Raw genomic sequence first — 15,078 nt, 5'->3', positions numbered from 1 at the left:
GAATTCAACAATAAATAGTTGTATGCGATAAAAATAGAAACTATTTTTAAAGTTAAATATCGAAACATTTTTACTGCTAAAAATATGATGACTGATAGAATCTTATAGTACCTAAGCCATAAATAAATAAATTGTTTACATTCTTAGGCCATGATCAGATACATTAATATTTGTCAATCGAATAGCTACAATTGATATTATATAGGGTTTATATAGGTATAATTGTTATTATGTTAATGTCGAATGGTAGGGTGCTCAAATATAAAAAGTAATCTGAAGGTATACAGTAATAATATAACACCAGTATAAATTGGCGTTCGGATTCCAGGAACAATGATAAATGGTTATTTTATTGCTGATATATAGCGTTAAATGAAATATCAGAAATATCAGAAACATAGAAATAATGATTTAATAGGTTGGATAAAAGGTTCTTAATTGTATTGTGTTTTTTTATTTGATAAAAATGAACTATGGATAATATTCAAATTAACAAATTTCAATGGGGAAATGTTATTGAAATATATATTTTGAACTGAGATAAATATAAAATATAAGCATAAAGTTGCCGGTTAAGTTCAATATTGTTATTGTTTTTGACGGTGTTTAATGTTTTTTTTATTCGTGTATCGTGTATAATATATAATTGTAATATATATATTTATATTAATTAATAAAAGTAGCCTCAGTCAGTGCCATAATTAGAAATTGGTGACATGGGCGCATTTGAGTTAAATTAAAATTGATTTTTTTTCATAACATTTTTTTTCTCATATATTATTTAAAGTTTTATTAAAATTAAGCGTAAATGTGTAATGCAAAAACATACATACTGGATTGCGCCTTGATGATTTTTATTAGTGTTTACTACATTAACATATATATCATACACTTATATATGTATAGCGTTATTTTGATTAACACGTAAGAATGCTATATTATTACATTTATATAGCATATAAAAATTATATCTATAAAATAAAACAAAAATAAAATTCAACAAGGATGTCACGGAGCGCAGTAACGGCACTGACCTCAGTATCTGGTTATTACTTATGAAGTATGTTCCCATAAATAGAATAATAATTATTATTTAAGAAGTTCTTGCAGCTGTAAGTATTGAAAGACATTCCCATTCAAAATTTTATAATATATAGTTGAATCCTAGACATTTTTATCATTATACCTACACTTATAATAGTCTCATTTAATGTATTATATTGATATAAATAAGCTAGGAGAAATAATGATTATAATAGGGATTGTTATTCATAAATTTCAAAACTATTGCAGGTATATGATTATAATATGAGCAAGAGATGATTTTATTTTATAATGAATCAAGAAATATATTATTCTTTATACGATTTCAAACAATTTAGTTTCTAAGGACATGACATATATTTATGCACATAATATTCCACATTTTTTCATGATTAAAATATTTTTATTTTATTCAGTTATTAAATAATATTTCAGCACAGCTATCTACTTATAAATTAAAAGTATATACCATTGATGGATATTATTGTATAAAATGCAAATGGTTGTTATTAAATATTGTAAAATAATAATTAGTTGATAAAATATGATAAATCATCCATTAATTTTTTACATGATTTAAAAAAAAAAATAATAAGTGGATTGAATGCACATCTTATTTATCATATATTACTATTAATAATATCTTATCAGTCACATATTCTTTTTATATTCAGAAAATCAGAAATACATTATGATTTTAATAAGTATATAGGTAGCTATTTTGATTTAAACTATTGAGATAATCTGTATAGACTGTGTATTTTACACATTACACAGTATGTAAGTACTTTGTTATTAAATAATAATGTTATATACTTATATAAGATATTATGATTTATTTAACAGATGATAATAATTATGTATACCTACTTATTTTGTAATTGTATTACTATCCCACGAAACTTTATTAATTTAAAATTATGAACACGCAGAATTTGCATACATTTCAATTTAAGTTATACTTAAGATGTATAAACTAAAGTTTGAGTTGTAATATTGTATTGCGATATACCCATACGAGTTAAAAGCTATACATGGTAAATAATATACTCATTCAACAAGTACAAAATATGTAACCGAACATATACAATTTTTTATTTATAATCAAAACATAAACGCAAAATATTATTAAGATCTAATAGTATAGCCAGTGTAGGTATATTATTCCATTTTAAAAATAAAAGTTAATCTTTGTTTTGAATAACAACCGTTATTTTTTACATGGCCGTGCTTCTTAATATTCTTTTAAGAAGCTGTATTTATTCTTTAAGTATTGTTTCAGTTGAATCGATAATAACCTATTTGAAATTATAATCTTATCGTGATAATATAATAAAGTTTATATATTAACTCTTGTACGATACATTTTAATTGTTTTATTTTTCTTAAATTAATAATGTATTTTGATTTGGAACCAATATTTAAAAAAATTATGTTGCCTACTTTGAGAATTAATTGGAAAAAAAACATTCATACATTAAAAAATAAAAATAAAACAGATATAAAATTAATAGATTTTTAAAGTTGATTTTGCGTCTAAAATATTATTTAACTTTTATTTCAATTATTATTTATTAGAGTTCCGTATTTAAAAAAATAGTTTTAATATTTTTTAATTATTATTTAGTTTGAAAATATTGTTAAAATTGAAATTACTCTCATTATTTATCTTTCTCAAGGTGTAAAGTAAAAGTTCTTAAGACTTTTATGATCATAATAAAGCTATGAGTTTGTTATTACTTCCGAAGTAAGGCGAAGTTTATTTTAATTTACCATTATAGGGTTAATGACAAGTCTTTGATACGTAAATTCATGTAAAGCACTGCTGTATACGAACATTTATTTGTATTAAATAATTTATAATTATAATTTCATTAAAAATTATATTTTGTTCAGTTGTTAATATCTAATCGAAAATATGGATCATAAAACGTTTCATTTGATGAATTTTCAATAACATTATATAATATTGTTATTATATACTATTGAATATTATTTGTTTTAACGTTCAATTTTAAGTTTTTTTTTTTATTTAAAAGTATTTATGGTTAAATCGTGTTTTGTTTATATCTTATTTTATAAAATTTTTCTATCCTCTAAATCATATTTTTTTTTCTTTTATCATAGGTTCACACAGTCCTTCACAAGGAATCCAGCTATTTTAGGAGCTCGTTGAAATTAATATGTAATTTTTTTAATGTTATTTTATATCTATATTAGGTACAATATATTTATATATATATATATATATTAATATACATATATATATATATATATATTTATTTTAAGTTGTGGGTAAGCCACTGATCTATTGCATATTATCTAGAAATTTCGTATGGGACACCTATACCATGTCATGCACAAATATTCATATTTTTATTATTTAGCTTGTAAAGGTTGTAAAATAAAAACTTAAAAATATAAGATTTAGTTGTTCATGAAGTTATTTTAAAATTTAAGCTAGTTTTAAATAAATATCTAATTATTTTTGAATGATTTAACCAATTTGAGTATTAAACATATACATATATATTTATTTTTATTATAACCCTGTAAATATAAAATATTACTGTGGTACAATCTGAAGATACCAATGATGTATAAATTGCATTAGAAGAACCTTTTCAGTGTTAAAAATAAAATTACATTTAACATAAAATATTTGTTCAATTTTAAATTGATAAAGTGTATAGTATACATAATTATATATGTATTTCATTTTACCTTAATTCACTCTATAAAATGTTTACTGAGATGAAAAATAAGAACAAAGTTACACCTATAGTTTTCTCGATAAAAGATATATCATATAGGTATTATAATATTATCTATTTTCAATACTCAGAATGTATTATGATATTAAAATTATAAAACGAGCTTTCTTATAAATATTTTACGTAATTGAAGAAGTGCTATAATATAGAGTTATATGGAGGTCACACTTTATTTAATTAAATACATAAGGTATTAATGAGTTTTGATGAAATATTTATGATTCTAAAAATGTTTCAACAATGTTTGAGAGACTTGAAAATAAATTCTTAGCAACGCATTCATGTGAAAACGAACCATATATGTAATGCTCACTCGAATAGAAATTATCTCTTGGAAAGAAATAATAACTTTATATTGTTATTTGTACATAATTTTTCAAAATAAATTTCATATTTTCTTATTAAATATAAGAAAATTGATGTATACTATATTATAATATAGGTACACTTTGTTAGTGGTCAAAAAACAATTTCTTAATTTTTATCAAATGATTATGTACTGATTCCCAATGGTTATTATCATGATTATTTCACCGTAGTAGATGGTCTCATACATATTACTTATTAGTAAAGCAAATTTACATTGGGTTATAAGAAACTTTAATTAAGTAATGTGTTTTTTTTTTTTTAACTGTTGATTAATATATTAAAAATCTTAATTATTTTTTACTACCAATAACATTTGAAGCCTAGTTTTAATTTTTTTTTTTTTAATTTTATATTTACGAACCATATAACACTCACGTTAAATAACTGAAATAACTTATCTATCTTGAAACATAATAACTGATTTTTATTAGTATATCTAAGATACGGGTTATGGGAAAATGTAAATTTAATGTAATAATATTTTGTATATATATGTATTAATTTTTTTCTGCAGGTATATTTTCCCCTAACTAATATGCTTTATTTACATACGAAAACATTCTAATTTATTTTGTATAATTTTATTTTTGTATTCTATTAACGCGTTATTTACATTGTTGGTGATTGAGATTTATAAAAAAAGCTGATAAAATGCTTATCCAGAAAATGTATGCAAATTGCAACTGTTTGCACCTATTTTTCCATTCTCGGCTGACTGTATTATTAAAACTTGTTAAATAATTTATTATTTAGATTTGGTTTTTTTTTTTTGATGGGGGGGGGGGGGGGGTTGAGACAACAAGATGTATTTACTTTATTTATTTGAGCTCATTAACTAGAGTTTTTGTTAAAAATTCTTCATGTTGAATAATTTCTGAAAAACAACAATGTTGTAGAACATTATGTATAATTTTCTGTCTATAAGAAAGATGATATAAACCTCATCGAACACTATAAGTGATGCTATAAAATATTGTATATTGTACGAATTATAAGAATCATCATAATTTATGTATCATAGAAAATAAATCGGTTATACGGTTATAGAATAATCTAAGAATTTACTAAATTATATTATATTTGAAATACATAGCTTTGTTGCTTATGAACTTTTATAATATCAATGTTACGACTTTGTTGTAAAATATAATATAAATATTGTTTCAGCCGTACAAAAATAATAAAATTTTACGAAATAAAGATAACTTTTGGAGCAGTTACGAATCTAAAAAATGTCCCTTATTTTTACAGATTTAAAACCATATATATCTATTACTTGTGATAATGACAAGAGTTCATTTTTAAAATTTTCAATTAATTGGTATCAGATAGCTTTTGGCTGAAGAAATGTAAGCAGTATAAAAGTAATACACGGTTTAAACAAAATCTTGATATATTTTTTTTATGCTTTGATCTAAAAAAATACTGTATATAATTTTTGCTTCAATACTCAAAATATTTTTACTTGCTGTATTCATCAAAAACCTTTCGATATTGATTCAGTTTTATAATGTATGTTTTAAAAACGAAACCCATAAATAACGTGTTTTGATCATCTGTCTTCGAATTTGATTGATGGATTATGGTGGTAATCACTGGGTAGAAATTATTTAAATTTTATAAAAAAAATTCATATCTTTGATGAGTTATTGATATAAATTAATACACTACCTACTTACGAGTGCTTTTTTCTAAGTGATAATCACATGTATAGTTGTATTGATATAGAAGCCAACGATGAATATAGGAAATATTTTGAATTAATCAACTTCATAAAATATACTTATCTTATACATTTTTTTAAAAGACCCGTAAATATTATCTGTAGCATACACTTACATAGGGCATATATCAAGTCAAAATTGTATAATAATTGATAGGTAGATATCAAACATGTTTAATTCGCTATAAATTTACGAAAACAAAATATATTTAACTTTATCATACATTATGTATTCTCATACCATATTATCAGTGTCGTCATTTTTGTTTTAACGTTTTTGTGTAGGTAACTAAAAAATATAGCTGGAAGTTTGGTACTTAAGTATTTTTTATGGGTGATATCGATACTCGATATACCTGTATGGCTTATGCAATGTACATGTCATCATAATAACTTAACAATATTGTTATTGAAAAGTAATGTTAATGTAAAATATACTCATTGAAATGTTCTATTTAATTTTGCATTTTGTTAGATAAATATTGCATTTTGTACACAACTATAAAATGTAAATTTTAAGTAGGTTAAGTTAGCATTGGATATTCTTCATAATATAATCAAATTTTAGTCTACTGAAAATTACATTAAATTGTAAATACTAAAAACATGAAATGCTCCACAGACCACGAGAAATTTTAATTAATCGCATGATTCGCTCTCGAACGGTAGATAATCGTACATTAGAGAAAATTAGATTGTTTCATTAAAACTAGATTAGATATGCAGTAGCTGTTACAGAATTTCTAGGTTTGAATCATTTTGTTTTAAACAACATTACTTACTGTATTTAGATTTATATGGTTTTAAAATTACTGCTTGTTGTCTATTAGTTTGTTGAAATATAAACATGGACATTGGTATCTATAAAATTAACAACAGGCAAAAAAAAAAGTTGTATAAACTGGTTATTTTTTATCATACTATAAAGCTATAATTAAAAAATCTGAAAAAAATTTTATTCAAAATAATTTTTGCCTTTTTTAAGAATTTGTTTTTATAGGTGGCTTAAATTTTGTATATTATACAAATCGTCTGTGATTGACTTCTACAGATATTTAACAATATGATTTATCTACCACATGTATGAATTAACTGTCACGTTTAAGAGCGTCCACTAATTCTTCATAATTTATAATTAGTGATGTTAGAATTATCGGCCTAATTTAAAATACGATAAAATATGAAAATACGAATTTAATGTAAATTTTTTTTTCAAGTGGTATTGGAGGTCTACGTGTCCTCAAAAACTTCAAGCTGAATATATATGTGGCCCAATTGTGGATATTATGTAATTCTAGACTTTTTTTGGTTAATCCAAACTAACACATTTCAGCTGAGCGTGACAAAAGAACCATCACAATTTGGCACATTCGTATTCTGCGAAGAATACAGAACACATGTATCGTAAACCATCTCCGTTTTTCCAATGAAAACTCTAAAATAAATCGTCTCCTATTCGACATTGAGTAATAATACCTAGATGGGATATTGCCGAATGGGTATAAAATTCTCAAAGTTGGGGTATGAAGGACCTCGGAGAAACACGATAGCATATGATAATAAAACTTCATACTTAGCACCCATATACTTTGAGTTTTTATTTGAATGCCTTATATTTATTTTTTTATGAATTTGATTATGATTTTCAGCTCGTTTAATGGAATTTTATTATTTGTTTTATTGTAATTTATATCCCTTAGGTATGAAATATAATTTTGATTGTTTATAATTCATAAATGAAACTACAGAACGTTGGAAAAACATAGCAAATCTTTACAGAAAAGAAGAAATGTTATTAACACGTCTAAGAATAGGACATACTCGCTTCACACACCATGGTTACCTAATGAGCAAAGAAGAACAACCCAGGTGCACAACATGCGGAGTTCACATGACTATAAAACATATACTCGTTGAATGCAGACAAACAGAAGATGCAAGAACCAAACACAACATCCCAGAATTTCTATACCAATCATTAAGTCCAAACGTATCAGTCATTAAACAGACACTAAACTTCATAAAAGAAACTGAAATTGAAAATTTATTGTAAACAAATAGTATAAAATAATATGTAAAAACTAAACTACCTATGTAAAAAATTATATAAAATCAATGTGAACAATGTCAGTCAATGGCCACCGCTGCCGAGGCTTATTCTAATAAAAAAAAAATTCATAAATGACTACAACGGTTTGTGTTTTATTAATATATTACAAAATATGGTATCGTGGTTAAAATATTTGGATGCTTTATAATTTTAAAACTTTTATCTACAACATACATTTAATGAGAAAGAAATAAAACAATTTTGGGTTATTAAATATATAAATTATAATATAGGTAACTACTGTTTGCTTAAACTATTTTTATTTACATAAGGTTTATTGTTTACTTGCCTATAAAAAGTTTTGTATACTTATATCTTTCACAAATTATAAGCAATTGATAATAATAATAATAATATTTCATATTCTTTATAAAAATTTATCAAGCAGATCTTTAAAATAATTTCAGAAAGTTTTAAGTTAAAAAAGTTAAAGCTAAGTTATCTGACGGAACAAAAACTATGACGAAAACTAAGTGTCAAAAAGTTTTATGAAAAACGTATATTGGAAAAGAAAAAAATTGATAAAGATAATATGTATATTTTATTTTTTAAATATTTTAAATTTCTAGATGAAAGGGAGGTTGTTATTGAGTCACTTGGACTTTAAGTTCAGATGAGAGTTGGCGAGTGAAACGAAAAGTGGCTGGTAATATAAAATTGTATACTAATGAAATACATATAATATACAAGTTTACCTTGGTTTTCATATTTTTATTCAATTAATTAAATTTAAATGGATACTTATATATTTTTATAACATTAAATGATTTAATAACTGCATATTATAATTATATTACATATACATAGTACATTTATGAATAATATTCGTTGAATATTATAGATATGATAATAAAAAAAAAATATATATATATATATATATATATATATATATATATATATATATATAAACAATAAATAGTAACTAGATACTAGATGATTATTTCCATCTAAATATTTCAGAAAAAGTATCATAGGTACACATTAAAAATGTAAAACATATTCGATATTATAATAGGCTATTCAGTGATGTATTCAGATGTTATAATTATATTCAACGTAATAATAATTGCGGATGAAATTATTTATGCAAACAAAATTAAAGACTGAATAATATTTGTGTTAATACACAGACAACAGTAATGCATATTAACATATTTCAGTGACTATTTAATAATTTAAATTTTAAATCAAAATCAAAATTTTCTTACTGACTATTTGTGGAGTGTCAAGAAAGTTCGTTCAATAAAATGTCTTCTCGATGATACTTTTTTGGTTTTGACATTATAGGTATGCTCAAACAGGAGTTTATGTTGTAAGATTTAAGTTAAGTAATTACAACAAAAATGTAAACAAATAATACGGCTTAGAGTTAAGGAATAATAACATAGTAGAAGTGAATTGTTGGCTCTCACATTCTAAACTCTATCGTTGTGTCAAAACGATAATAAATATCACTCTCAAAGAGCCAGTGACACAATCTATCGATGGTACCAGGTCTGTACACTATAAGTCAATAGGTACTTTTTTTATGAAAAGTCAAAATAATAAGATATGATAATAATAAATTCTGTTTAACTTTTTTTTACTTATATTTGGTATAATATTATGATATAATTAGGTTATTATAATTCAATTTTGGGCTGTGATTACGTTTTGATTTTAAAATATTTAAAAATAATAAACTTTAAGTGCACTTAAACTATACAATTATACCAGATTTTTTTCTAATTTTTACAATTAATAATAAAAAAGACATGATAATAGTTCAATAGCATTATTTTGATAAAATTATTACTATACCTATTACCAATATTTATTTAGTAGGTATGCTTACAATTATTGTATAGCTTTAGTCTGAATATTTTGTTTATCAGACCTCGAAATATCGAATGCAATATTGTTTTGTTATTTATTTAAAATATGTCCTGGTTATAATTAATTAAAATACTCAGCATATTTTTATTCTAAGGGATTTAGAATTAAATCAATATAAAATATTTTATGATGATGCGTGTGACCATTATATTTTTATCATTTTTTTTCGTAACCAACTTTTCAATAAACTAAAAAATATGGTACTATTATACACCCTGTGTCCCAGAATTTTTTTTTTTAATTGGCCCGTGGTAAACGTATTTCGGACTTTTCTCTTATGAACACGAAATATGTGTGATATTGTTATAAATTTAATTATACATTTTCTAAACTAAAAGTGGTTCGTATCACAAACGAAACAGATTCGACCTACCTATTAAGTATCTACGAACATAAACTAATATAGGTCTTTAATAATATTATTAATAGCGAACTTGTTAAGATGGTGATCTTTTTATTCAAAAATAAGTCACTTATTAAAGCCTAAAGGTGCTACCATTAATTTACGGAAGTTGTGATCACTTTTAGCCGTCGCATTAATGATTTGTCATTTCGCTCGACTGTTAATAATCTTGAGATGCTTCAACTGCCTATGGTTATGTTTCTTAACTTTTTAAAACTATAGTGGTGTTATGATGAAAAAAATATATATTATATTGACGATAACGAATTTTCTTATAGTTTTGACAGAGTTTGTTTTACTACATAAATGGGCTTTTTGGTTCAACCCTCTTTTCGTTTCACTGTTAGTTTATTATTAGTTTTCTTTGCATCTATATATGATCACCACTATCATATTTTTGAAAAGTTGCAGTTTTATACTTGTTGCTTATTTCAGAACTTATATATGTGATTAACAATACGATACTGTTAATGGAACTTAAATTCGTAATGTTAGATAATAAATAAATAAAATTAATGTATTAAATATAATTGTAGAAATAAATATACGTAAATACATAATCTCTTATTCAAAATCTTTAAAATAACATTAAGTTTTAAAATTAACTTGGTAGCACAGAAATAAATTACATTGATTACCTAATGAGATGAAATTGTGTGGTTGAAACATTTTACCAAATTTTACTATTGTTATTAAATCATATTTGACATTATATTTTATTTATTATTAAAAAAAATATATATATTACTCAGAGGATCATGTAAAGCTTACAGTAGAAATCGGTAATATGTTTTTTATTGAAAGCCTAAGTATTCATGTCACATACATTCAATTTCTCATTTAACTTATCTTATATTATTATATTTACAAGCACATTTTACCATCGGTTAGCTTAAATGATTGAACTGTTATTATTTGTAAGTAGATGGATAATTGTATTTGATGTGCAGGTATGTTTATTTAAGTTTAATTTGTGAACACTTTTGTGAGGGGATAGATGTTAAAAAATGTTTAATGAAGTAAATGTATAGGTTTAAAGTCACGAATAAGTATAAGTATCAAATACTCGATTAGGTAGTCTAATTAAATAGGTAATTTTTTATGTCTTCAATATTGTTTGAAATCGTAAGAAAAAAATTAACCCACAACTGTTGAAATAGTAAAAAAAAATATCATTGAACCATATTCATTATTGAGTTCCATTAAATATTAGTTTTTAAATGCAAAAATTTTCGTTTATTTCAAATTTTTTATCAAAACATACAACTAAACTGAGTTGAGATGATCGAATAAAGACGATTATTCCAACCAAAATCGTCTGGATTTTTTTTTTTAAAAAGGTCGTTTTAGTATCTAAAGTGAATCGGGAGTTGGGTTGAGCATTACCGCATACATTATGTGTACAAAAAGTATAAAACCAATAGTTTCTAAAAAGTATTTTCGTAATTATATCCTGGATTATAAATTGAGTGTATTAATAATGATATATTATGCACATTTCGAAAAGGATTATTGCCAATTATTTTTATTTTATATATCACATTATAAAATTATGTATTTATGGTTTTAAATATTGTATAACAATAAACATTATTATTAATTGGTACAGTGAGAATCAAAAAATAAATATAATGAATATAGAAAGGTATTGTTTATTGTCGATTTAAGACTTAATGGTTTTTGTTAAGTTCTAAAATCTCAATGTGTGTTTAAGAAAAGTTAATACCTACCTATTAAAATACGATAATGGCGAGTGTATTTTAAAACATTTGATATTTAGATAAGTATTTTCTTATATTATATACTAGCTGATTACGTGCACTTCGTTGGCCGTTAAATGTACTAAATCTATATGACTCAAACTTTGTGCAATTCGTTATTTAATAATCGGTGTATGGTGTTCAAAATTTATCTTAACTTTTCAGTTACCTGGAATAAAAATTCTGATTCGCAGAAGTATAATATTATCAGGTAGGCAATCTACCTGCGGTAGATCGCGGACCTCGTGCTGTTTTTACATAAGTGTACTTAACTCTAAAGTATTAAAGTTGAACCAAGTTTGTCATTTTTATTTAATTCCACTAACGGTAGATTAATATAATCAATTAATACAAAATCCTTGATTATGCTAGCAGTATATTTTTATATATATAAATAGATAGCTGAATTACCCAACGTTGTCCGGGAAAAAAATTGTGATTTATACTGTAAAGTGTAAGTTATAGTCGTATTTTTTTCATCGAATTTTTTCTTTTTGATAATACTAATACGCATGTGCAGATGACAACTCTCTCTGTCTGATGCATATAAAATTTAGCTAACGCATGTGCATTAATTGTTACTCTGAGCTTACACAACATAAAATTATCCATGAGTGAAGCAGGGATCGCTGATGTCGATTCCTGCAACTTTCATTGTCTGTTCTTGTGCCTTATTAATTGACAACAAAACAAAGTTTAATAGGAAATTGGACACGTTTAAATTCGAAGGGATACTCGTTTGTTATCATTGGTATTCTTGGGATATATACAATTTGACCACTCGCTGAGCCGGTAAGAATTTCAGCTTCAATAAGGTTTTTTTTCAAATATAATATTTTTAATCTCATTCCATTGCACAATTTGGGAGCATTTAAATTTCGCATGAGAATAATAAGTGCGCCAATTTTTAAATCAAGTTTGTGTGGGGGGAGACCTGATGGATTTAATGAGTTAAAAAAAAAAAAAATTAAACCCGAGCATCATAAACATAAGCATTGTAAGTCATTGGTCAGGGAGGATCGAATTGTAGTGATTGTGGCCAGAATGCTTGCATTGTTGCTAAATCTACGTAACAGGCCATTATTTATAATAATTGATAACTCCTTTGTTTATTAAGTTAGAGAATCAAACAAATGCCATAAACTTTTTCCGCAATGAGCTCTTCAATTTAAAAACAAAAATCATAATGATCGGTTCAGTAGTTTCCGAGAACATGGGCCTCAAAAGTTTTCATTTTTACATTTATATAATATAATATGATATATATATATATAATAATATTATATATTATTTATACGTTTGAATAATGAAATTATTAAACACATTAATTATTGTTCAATTATAGTGTTTTATTTTATAAATTATAAGTTATTACCTATTTATGTAGTGGAGATGTCAGTTTTTCATTAAAAATAGTTTCCAATTATCGAAATGTAATATTTGAGTCAAAAATTGATTTAGACAATGAAAGTTAAGAATATATTTTTATTTTCACATTAACAAACTATAATGTAAATATATATTTAAAGGTGGATATGTTAATAAAAATAATTAATTCGAGTTAAGTTAAGAGGATATATGATCCATAAATTAAAATTTGACAGTTAACAAATTATAAATGTAATTCGATAAAATAAATGATAATGTGGAAAAAATATTAAAGTAACTCAGTTAAAAAAAAATTAATCTATTTTTTTAAAAATTAGTATGTAATCACATAAAGAGTGATTCTGTCTATCTAATAACATATATAATTTATATCAACATATATACATATATCAAAATTATTTGATTAAGGGAGAGAACATAAATGCTTGTGTAATCATAGTATTAGATTACCGATATTTATTTTATAAACAAAAAATTTTGAATTGTTTTTAACTTGATGTATTATTTCCAAATATAAACTGAGAAAAACTAAGTTATTTTAATTGTCAATTAAACTATAGTTAAGTTAATAAGTTTATTAGAAAATAAACTAACTAGGTAATTAAGTTAATGCTCACCTTTGAATATATTATTCATATCTATAACTTTCTATATAATTTTATTATACGAATATATAATATAATATATATGTACATATGAATGTCTTTATTACTAATTAAAACATAACATAGTATTTTGTTGTAAAAATATTTTTTAGAAATTTATGTATTTATAAATTATTTAGCCCTATTTAGCATTATAGGTAATTTTATTCTGATAACGATTACTATTTATTAATTAACATGTTTTTAATGGTTTTTATAATATAGTAACTATGATTAGTAGTATAGTTAATAATATTACTCTTGGTGATGACGTGAATTTGAACTGTTTCAGATAGGTGATTAATGATTTGAAACTTGACTAGGTACGTCATATGCATAGATCATAAACACAGAAGTTTATTTATAAGCTTGCTACTGTCATATTTTAAAAGTGATGAATAATATCTATTCATGGTTATCGATTAATATAATATTAAACTGTACAAATATTTTTAAATATAGTCATATTGATAATATAATATAATATAATATAATACATACATATAACCACGCCAATAAGATTATTAATAAATATTAATGTAGGCAGTGTACTAGGTAATAATTTAAAATATTTTGATGTTATTATATAATATAATGATATATTTAAAGATTTTGTCATTACATATTTTTATATTACAATACAGCAATAAAACTAGGTAGATACCTATATTTATATTTTAATGTTTAAAAATATTTAAAATTTAATGGAAGTGAGTTTATTTAAGACGTTAAAAAATTATATTAATTATTACCTGATGATTGGCCAAGATTTTGACTAAAAATGAGTGTCACTCACACTTCTTTACATTTTATTTTGTTGGTTTTTAAGTTTTTCGAAGTATTGAGTTCTGTGTGTGTCAATAGTATAATCAATAGTGGTAGATACTTACAATTTTTGAGGCACACACCTAAAAAAGTGTGTCCGTGCATTATAAACAAAAAAAAACTAATACAGTTAAACCTCTAAATACCGGACACTCATGGAGA

The 15,078-nt window shown here is 23.8% G+C and overlaps 1 protein-coding gene across 2 annotated transcripts in view; it reads left to right on the top strand.

Annotated features, from left to right (window-relative positions):
• The window catches only part of Fife (regulating synaptic membrane exocytosis protein fife), a 212,593-nt gene that overhangs the window by 13,997 nt on the left and 183,518 nt on the right, over nucleotides 1–15,078 (top strand). The window lies entirely within an intron of this gene.

This window comes from Diuraphis noxia, unplaced genomic scaffold, assembly GCF_037042655.1.
Source record: "Diuraphis noxia isolate RWA-SAM2 unplaced genomic scaffold, SU_Dnox_SAM2 contig0002, whole genome shotgun sequence".
NCBI classification, from domain to species: Eukaryota; Metazoa; Arthropoda; class Insecta; order Hemiptera; family Aphididae; genus Diuraphis; species Diuraphis noxia.
Note: the sequence above shows the minus strand (reverse complement) of the source record. Positions and strands in the feature narration are given on the sequence as shown.